General features: G+C 53.6%; 4 non-coding genes across 4 annotated transcripts; 3 read left to right on the forward strand and 1 right to left on the reverse strand.

Moving 5' to 3' along the window:
* Window positions 1-7,632: 7,632 nt before the first annotated feature.
* Window positions 7,633-7,707, forward strand: Mir23a (microRNA 23a). The gene has a single exon (NR_029740.1). It is a non-coding gene; the product is annotated as a microRNA 23a (primary transcript).
* A 79-nt stretch (window positions 7,708-7,786) lies between these two features.
* On the forward strand, window positions 7,787-7,873 carry Mir27a (microRNA 27a). Its single transcript, NR_029746.1, has one exon. It is a non-coding gene; the product is annotated as a microRNA 27a (primary transcript).
* Window positions 7,874-7,929: 56 nt separating this feature from the next.
* Mir24-2 (microRNA 24-2) lies at window positions 7,930-8,036 on the forward strand. Its single transcript, NR_029741.1, has one exon. It is a non-coding gene; the product is annotated as a microRNA 24-2 (primary transcript).
* Window positions 7,940-8,022, reverse strand: Mir3074-2 (microRNA 3074-2). The gene has a single exon (NR_037294.1). It is a non-coding gene; the product is annotated as a microRNA 3074-2 (primary transcript).
* Window positions 8,037-8,579: the final 543 nt, after the last annotated feature.

The raw sequence follows: 8,579 nt of genomic DNA on the forward strand, positions 1-8,579 counted from the left end.
GTCTCGCCCGCGCGCAGCCCGGCTCCCCTCCCCCGCGGGGAATTGGGGTCCGACTCGGGAGAGACTCGCGGGGCGCGGGCGGCGACAACTTTCCCGCGCGGCCCGGGGAGCAGAGAGGGGGCCGTGACCGCCTGTCCCGGGAGGCAAGCACTGGATCTGGCTGCGGGCGACAGCAGGTAGACTTACGGGGCCGAAGGCCTGACCCCGGCGTGGTGCAGCGCCGAGGCCACAGCCCTTGGTCTTGACGAGAGGCCTGCTGCTGTCTTGTGCTAGCCCCAGGCTGACCTCTAGATTCGCAGGCCACCGAACCCCTCAGCTGTGCGTGACCTTCCAGCCTGCCAGGCCCCACTGACCACTTGAGTGTCTAGGAAGTGCCTTGGCTCCCTGTACCTGTCCCCTTCCCAGCCAGCAGCAGCTGCCCGCCTCTGGCAGGGTGGCCTGAGAAGGTAAGTCTGGGGGCTGGACCACCCTGGCCCCGAGGCTGCCCCAGCCAGCCCAGCTCAAAGCCGGCACGCCCGGCAGGTGCGCAGGCTTCCAGGCGAGGTGATGCGGGCTCACCCTGGCCGCTCACCCACGCACTGTGCCTGGGCCAGCCTGGGCACATGTGTTCACACCACCACAGTGCTGGGAAGGGAGGATCCTTCACTGGGCCCATACCCTGAGGAGCATCATAGCTCTCTGTCCTTGCCGGGGGAGGGGGTCCCCAAGTGCATCCCTAAGACCCCTCGACTGGACAGCCCTTGCTTGAGGACCTAGCAGGGGGCCTTAAAATAGCTGTGGGCCCAGCCCAGGGCTGGCACGCGGCGCATGTGCGTGACAGGGCGTGTCCAGGGGGTCGGGCCTGTCTGAGCTGGCCCGGCCTCTGAGCTTGGCAGATTTTTACTTGCTGGAGAAAGGCAGCCAAGGCAGATGCCCCACGAGGCACCCCCATGCCATGGGCCACCCTATGCCTGTTGTAAGTGGAGGGCAGATGTTCCCAGCAGGCCCCAGCTAGCCCTGTCCTTCTGCACTTCCCTGCAACAGGCCTGTGTGAGACCAGGAGGGGTTCAGTGGAGCACAGGCCAACTTAGAGCTGATGTGGCTGAGGTTGGCATAGGACTCGCTGTGACACTCCTGCCTCAGCTTCCTGAGTGCTGGCATGACAAGATACAGCACCATACCTACCCTGTTCCCATAGCAGCATCGGGCTAGTTACTTTTGTTTTCTGAGTCTGTTGTAACCCAGGCTAGCCTCAAATTTCTGATCCTCCTGTCTCCGCACCTGAGTACTGCACCATCCCTGGCTTCCACAGTCCTGGTGATTGAACTCCGGCCCTGGGCATGCCAGGCGAGCACTCCACTCTTTGAGCTACATCTTTGTCTCCTGTTTAGTTGACAGAGACAGGGTTTCTTGTAGTCTGGGCTAGCCTCAAACTTGCCATGAAACTAACGGCGGACTTGAGCTCCGCATTCTCTTTCCTGCAACTCTCAAGTGCTAGGGTTATGGGCATGGGCCACCAACTCCAGCTCAGGCGGCCTTGTCTTTATGGAGAGAGTGTAGACATTCCTGGGATTGTCTCTGCCGCCTCAGTTTTTCCATCTGTGAATGGGAACTTTTGGAGATGCAGTGGAACAGAGCACACTCTCTAGTCTCCCATAGGGTGCTGAGGTCTCCTCATATCCTGTGTTGAATGTCCTCAGTGGACATGGAGGTGTGTCTTCCTAGCTGGCCATGGGGAAGGATTGAGGGTGGTGGCGTGGGCGTGAGAATTCTTGGGTAGGGAAGGACAGCATCATGCCGGGCATGGCTGAGTCACACTCGAGCGGCGCCTTGCCTCAGGCTGCTGGAGCTAGAACTGGCGCCACCCTGGGTGTGGCTACTGAGCTGTGGCCCTGGGCAGAGCAGGGCTGGGTGGCAGGATGGGCACATGGGCCTTGAGGGACTCGGGGGAGCAAATCTGGGATGCCCGGTGATACCTCCCTTTTGTCTCCTGTGTACATTTGGGGCTCTGGAACCCTAAGCTTTGGGCCTGGGAATAATAATAATTATCGATCTATTAATAAAAGTTTTTGAGGCATGATCTAATGTAATGTAGTCCATGCTGGCCTGGAACTGGATAAGTAGTCCAGGATGTCCTTGAACTGGTCCTTAGGCCTCCACCTCCTGAATGCTAGGCTTACTTGTGTGCACCATGATGAAGGGTTTCTGCTTTAAGATGGGACCTGCTGACTCCATGCTTCCAGCAAAATAGCCAAGCACTCTCTACCCACAGTCAACTTTGGGGGTCGAGACACAGTCTCATTTCATAGCCTACCGCGGTCTTGAACACATGGCAGTCCTCCTGGCTCAGCCTCCTGAATGGTAGACTGACAGAGACGCCTCACAATGCCTGGCTGGTTCCTGGAAGTTTTGCGGAGTTAAGGGAGTGAGCCAAGCCTTCCAGAAGACAGTGGGTGATGGAGGTCAGCGCTCCTATCTCCAGTCCCAGGCCAGGCCAGGACCTGGGATGAACTTCACCCTGGGAGCACTGATTGGCTTGAGGGGAACCCAGCACCGCAAACAGAATGTTAAGGAATAGAGTGGGGGATCTGGTTGTTGGACTGTGTGGCTGGCGGGCAGCGAGGGTGGGACGTGGCTGTCGTCTTTGCCTATTTATACCAAGTGATTCAGCCCTCCCTCACCCCTTCCTGCGCCCCCTCCACTCGCGGCTAGGCACTAGGCCCACCCACTTGCCTATGCCCTGCCCCCCAACCCGGGCGGGTTGTCTGGTTCCTGCGTGGGGACGGACGTGGAGGGCAGGCATCTGTGCCGCAGGTCGGGTTGGCCCCAACCCAGCCGCCCAGCTCCTGGGAAGAGTGGGCCATTAGCGAGCGCTGGTGGCTGGGGCGGGGGCGGAGCTGGGCGGAGACTGCAGCCCTTGGTATTTTCCGATCCTCGCTGCTTCGCGAGAGTGGAAAGTATTTGAGGATCAGGGTTGGGGACGACCGGAGGGCCTCTGCCCTGGTTCTTTCTTGGGGTTCACTGTGGGTCCTCCAGGGATGCCGAGGGCTTGAAGGCTGTGTGTGCTAATTTAACTGACTGGGATACCACAGCCCAAGGCCCCCCGCCCTGTTTCTCAAGCCCTCCAGCTCCAGGACTTCTGTCCCTTTGAGTCTCCCTGTGAGACTAAGAGTCAGTACAGGGTGTCCCAGCTCCTGGACACCTGCGTGGTAATGCCCCCTCCACGCCAGACACAGACCTCTGGTGTGTGTGAGGATGGGAGTGGCCTTGGCTGCAGCCTTGGGCTCTTTGTAGGGGAAACCCCACAGGAAACCAGCCTGGCCAAATGGCCGCCCTTCCCGTTCTGGTCCCTGGGACGAATATGCTGTCTCACTTCCGGAGGTGATTGGGGAGGCTGGTCAGCCTGTGGACCTGGGCTGCCCCCAGAACCCAAAGAGACAGAGGTGGATTGGGGCTGGAGACTGTGTGTGTGTGTGTGTGTGTGTGTGTGTAAGCACGCGTACTGGGGAAGACACATCAGAATATCTCAATCCTTATTCCTCATTCCTCAGACATCGGTGATGCCAGATCTAGACGTTAAATCCACTGTCCTGCCTGTCACTGCCTGATATGACTGAATGCTTCTGTCCTTGATGTCACCCAGGAACTCTTCCAATTATTGGGAAGTAGAGATTTTCTTTTTTTTTAAGACTTATTTTTTTACTTTTGTGTATGTGTTGGGTATGTGCATGTATGTGTAGGTGCCTAAAGGGTCCAGAAGAGGGCGCCACATGTGAGCCGGGAAACCAAATTCAGGTTCTCAGAAAGCAATATGCAGTCTAAACTATTGAGTCATCTTTCCAGCCCTGAACTTGTTTTCTTTTTTTTTTTTTAAGATTTATTATTATATGTAAGTACGCTGTAGCTGTCTTTAGACACTCCAGAAGAGGGTGTTAGATCTCATTACGGATGGTTGTGAGCTACCATGTGGTGGCTAGGATTTGAACTCAGGACCTTCGGAAGGGCAGTCAGTGCTCTTACCCGCTGAGCCATCTCTCTAGCCCTAAACTTATCTTTTTTAGAGTCTCATGTATCCCAGGTTGCCCTCCAGCTTGCTCTGTAGACACATTTCTTGTTTTTATTTTTATTTTGTTTTTCCTAGACAGGCTTTCTCTGTGTAGTCCTGGCTGTCCTGGAACTTCCTCTGTAGACCAGGCTGGCCTTAAACTTCCTGAGACATACCTGCTAATGCCTGCGGAGTGCTGGGAACATGTGTATAAACCACCACACTTCCTTGATATGGTACTGGGGGTGAAGCCAAGCCCAGTCAGTGTGCTAGGCCAGCAGCTGCCATTGAGCCTTACCCCTTGTTGCTTTTTTTTTTTTTAATTAAAAATTATTTCACCGGGTGTGGTGGCGCACACCTTTAATCCTAGCACTTGGGAGGCAGAAACAGGTGGATTTCTGAGTTCGAGGGCAGCCTGGTCTACAAAGTGAGTGCCAAGGACAGCCAGGGCTATAGCCATGGCTACACAAAGAAACCCTGTCTCAAAAAAACAAAACCAAACCAAAACAACAATTATTTCCGTGTGCAGATGTTTTGTCTGCATGTATGTCTGCAGAGTTCAGAAAAAAGTGTCAGGATCCCTAGAACTAAAGTTGGAGATAGTTGTTAGCCACTATGTAGGTGCTGGATATTGAACCTGGAACCCCCGGAAGAGCAGCAAGTGCTGAGCCATCTCTAGCCCTTTCTTTTTGAGACACACCATGTCTTGGTAGCCCAGGCTGGCTTCTAAATTGAGATCTTTTTACCCCTGTCCTAGATATAGGGATTACACGTCTGCAGTCTGCTGTCATGTCACATCATCTCGAGCTCTGAAATGATTCATTTTTGCTTTCTTGCAGACAGAGACTTTGCCACAGAGCACGTGTGTTCTTTGCCCATAGTCAGCCAGCAAAGAAGCTGCATAGCTCACATGCAGGCTGACGAGCTCCAGAACTGAGTGTCCCGTAGCCAAAACCCTTTCCTTCCCTTTCCTCCCCCTCCCCCTTTAAAAAGGGCCTCATATGTAGACCAGGCTGGCCTCAAACTCATATATATCTTCCTGCTTCTGTCTCTTCCTAGCTGGGATCACAGGTATGCACCACTGTAGGGCTTATATAAGACCTGGCCCTGGTGCATGGCATGAAAATTCTACTCTCCTCCCTTTTGTGTGTGTGTGTGTGTGTGTGTGTGTGTGTGTGTGTGTACAGAGTGCAATGTCAAGTGTAGTTTCTCAGGATTGTGTGTGTCTGATGTCCTAAAAGGTGGGAGACATAGAATCTCCTGTAACTGGAGTTACAGATGGTTGTGAGCCACTGTGTAGGTGCAGGGAACTCAACCCAGGTCCTCTGAAAGAGCAACAAATGCTCTTAACCACTGAGCCATCTCTCTAGCTCCAACCTTGTTTTCTCAGAGAAGGTGTCTTACTGGGACATGGAGCTGGTGAGGCGGGCTGGTGGTGAGCCCTAGAGCATCTTGTGGCTTCCCTTCCCCAGCTCTGGAATTACAAGTGTGAATTGCCATACCTGGGGACAACACAAGCCCTTTTGCTTACATGGTGACCACTTTATTGATTGACCTATCACTGAAGACCCTGATGTTTTTTTTTTTTTTTTTAAGATTTATTTATTTATTATATGTAAGTACACTGTAGCTGTCTTCAGACACTCCAGAAGAGGGAGTCAGATCTCGTTACAGATGGTTTTGAGCCACCATGTGGTTGCTGGGATTTGAACTCCGGACCTTCGGAAGAGCAGTCGGGTGCTCTTACCAACTGAGCCATCTCACCAGCCCGACCCTGATGTTTTATAAAGAAGACGTGTGTGTGTGTGTGTGTGTGTGTGTGTGTGTGTGTGTGTGTGTGTTGTCTGGTCTTTGTGCATGACAGTGCAGTACACTCAGAGACCAGAAGAGGGAGTGAAATCCCCAGAAGCTGGAGTTACAGGTAGTTGTGACAGGTGCTGAGATCCAAACTCGGGCCCTCTGCAAGAGCAGTAGCCACTCTTAACCACTGAGTCAGCTCTTTATCTGAAACAAGGTCACTTGTGTCACTATGTAGCCCTGGATGGTCTGAAACTCCCTACACAGACCAAGCTGGCCTTGAACTCTTAGAGATAGTACTGTCCAAGGCCTGGTTCTTGCTTTCCTTTGCCTTTCAAGTGCTGGGACTAACAGTGTGCACCACCATTCTTAAGTTTATTTTTATTGTCTGTTTGTGAATGTTTGCTTACGCGTACGTCTGTGCACCATATGTATGCCTGGTACCCACAGGGGCCAGTGGGGAGCGTTGGAGCTCTTGGGAATGGAGCTATAGATAGCTGTGCTTGTCATGTAGGTTCTGGGAAAGAAACCTGTCATCTCTCCAACATTGAAATTCTTTAAACAATTTTTAAAAATTGTGTGTGTGTGTTCCCAAGTGCAGAGATCAGAGGACAACTTGCAAGGGTCCGTATGCTTTTCTTCTTCGTGGTTCTTGGGTTTGAGCTCAGGGCATTGGGCTCCATAGCAGCTCTGCTCACTTGCTGGATCAGCTTGCTGGCCCCTGAAAACTTTAACTGGCACGCAGGACACTACTCTACATTGGGTAGGCCCCAAATTTTGTGGCTTGCCCTGGTACTGGGTGCTAAATACCTTCTCTGTAAGTTTTCACTGGCCTTCCTAGTAGAAGGTTTGGGGTTTTGTTGTTTTATTTTTGTTTTTCTTCTATTTAAGACTAGGGTCTCAAACTGTAGCCCAGTTAGGCCTAAAACTCATCATGTAGCTTAAGCAGGCTTTTGACTCCATTCTTGGCAACCTTCCTGCCTCAGTTTCCTCAATGCTGAGATAAACGTGAGCCACCAACTGCAACTGTTGTAGTCTGCTTTACAGATGGGGAAACTGAGGCTTGGAAGGCCTAGGGGAAACTTTACTGAGGTGTTATTGTTGGGGTGCATCGGCCTGCTTCTCCTTGCTTGGGCCCTAGGTGGTGTGGGGTGGGGGTGGGGTTATGTCTGAGCTGGCTGGGGAGGAGAGGGCTGAGGTGGGAGGCCCTGGAGTTTCCTCCTGCCCTTCAGGCTTCTAGGAAGTGGCGCCAGCTGGGGTGAGGTCACTTCCTCCCTCCAACCGTCCACCTCCCTCAGCTTCCTCTCCATGGCCCCATTTGGCCTGCTTTGGGCTCAGGGCTGTGGGTGGGGATAGAAGCAGAGTGGGAAGCAGCTGGGAAGGCTCTGCAGCCCCTTTGGCCTTAGGGCTTCAGGCACCTCCCGCTTTGTAGGGCTGGGGTAGAGGCACTGCTGGGTGCCCAGCATCCAGCAGCCTCGCTCCAACCTTCCTACGGATCGATGCTCCTCTTTTTTGGGAATGCTTCTTCCCTCTTGGAAGTAGAGGAGGGCTAGGGTGTGGATCAGCAAGCTGAGTTTAGATTCTGTCCCCAGCACCACTTAAACTGTGTGTGGTGAGGTGTACCTATAATCCTAGACTCCAGAGGTAGAGGCAGGAAGAACTGGTGCATTCGGAAACCTTGTGTTCAGCTATGTGAGACCCAGCCTGGTCAAGATAGGCAGGCAAGCAAGAATGCTCCAATCTCACTGTCTCTTCTTTCTCTCTTTAGGTGCTACACTCCGCTCCCACCTGCTGCCCCCCTCACTGTGCCTCGGACGGCTGGGGTTCCTGGGGATGGGATTTGATGCCAGTCACAAATCACATTGCCAGGGATTTCCAACTGACCCTGTGCTCTGCCTTGGGGGCTCCTGTCGCCAAGGATGTCTGTCTTGGGTACTGGGTAACAGAGAAGCCTATCATGACAACTGGCCTGAGGAGCAGGGCTTAGCTGCTTGTGAGCAAGGTCCACAGCAAAGTCGTGTTCACAGTGGCTAAGTTCCGCCCCCTGGACCCCATCTCCTCAGGCCGCTGCTGCCCACCCTGCTCTGCCTCCTGGCTGGCAGGGCTCTGCCTCTCTCCGGGCTCCGCCTCCCGTGCCTACTGAGCTGAAACAGTTGATTCCAGTGCACTGGCTCAGTTCAGCAGGAACAGGAGTCCAGCCCCCTAGGAGCTGGCAACCCTGCAGAATGTCTGCCGTGAGCAAGACCTGGAAACAATGGGGTAATTAGTCCAACCTAAGCCCCGTTGTCTGCTGGAGGCTCAGCCTCTAAGCCTGCATCTGGGTGTCCACCTTGAGATTTCTGTGGTTCCCCAAAGCAGATAGATGGGCGGGTAACCCTTGCATTAAAAGCCAGTTATGTCCCCTCAGGGCCTGGAAGCCCTTCTTTTCCTAAGTCTGGTGGGGCTCAGGCACCACCCCTTATACATACCATCTTTGAAGTCAGTTACCCAAGAGGAAGCTGCTTTAGGCCCTCTAACGGTTAAATGCCAACTCTCTGCTTCCGGAAGAAGGCACTGACCTGATCCAGTGTGCCTAGCAATCCCATGGGGTCTGCAGCTTTCTGCTGGTGACAGCGAGGCAGGGAGCGAGGTCCACACAGGCCTCAGGATATGAACAGATCCATGCCCCCCCCCCCCATTGGCCTGTTGAAGTAATCTCCAGGCTTGGAAGTTAAAAAGTTGCCTACTACCCACAAATGAGACTGCATGCAGACTAATT

The sequence above is a fragment of the Mus musculus genome, chromosome 8 (assembly GCF_000001635.26).
Source record: "Mus musculus strain C57BL/6J chromosome 8, GRCm38.p6 C57BL/6J".
In the NCBI taxonomy this organism is placed as follows: Eukaryota; Metazoa; Chordata; class Mammalia; order Rodentia; family Muridae; genus Mus; species Mus musculus.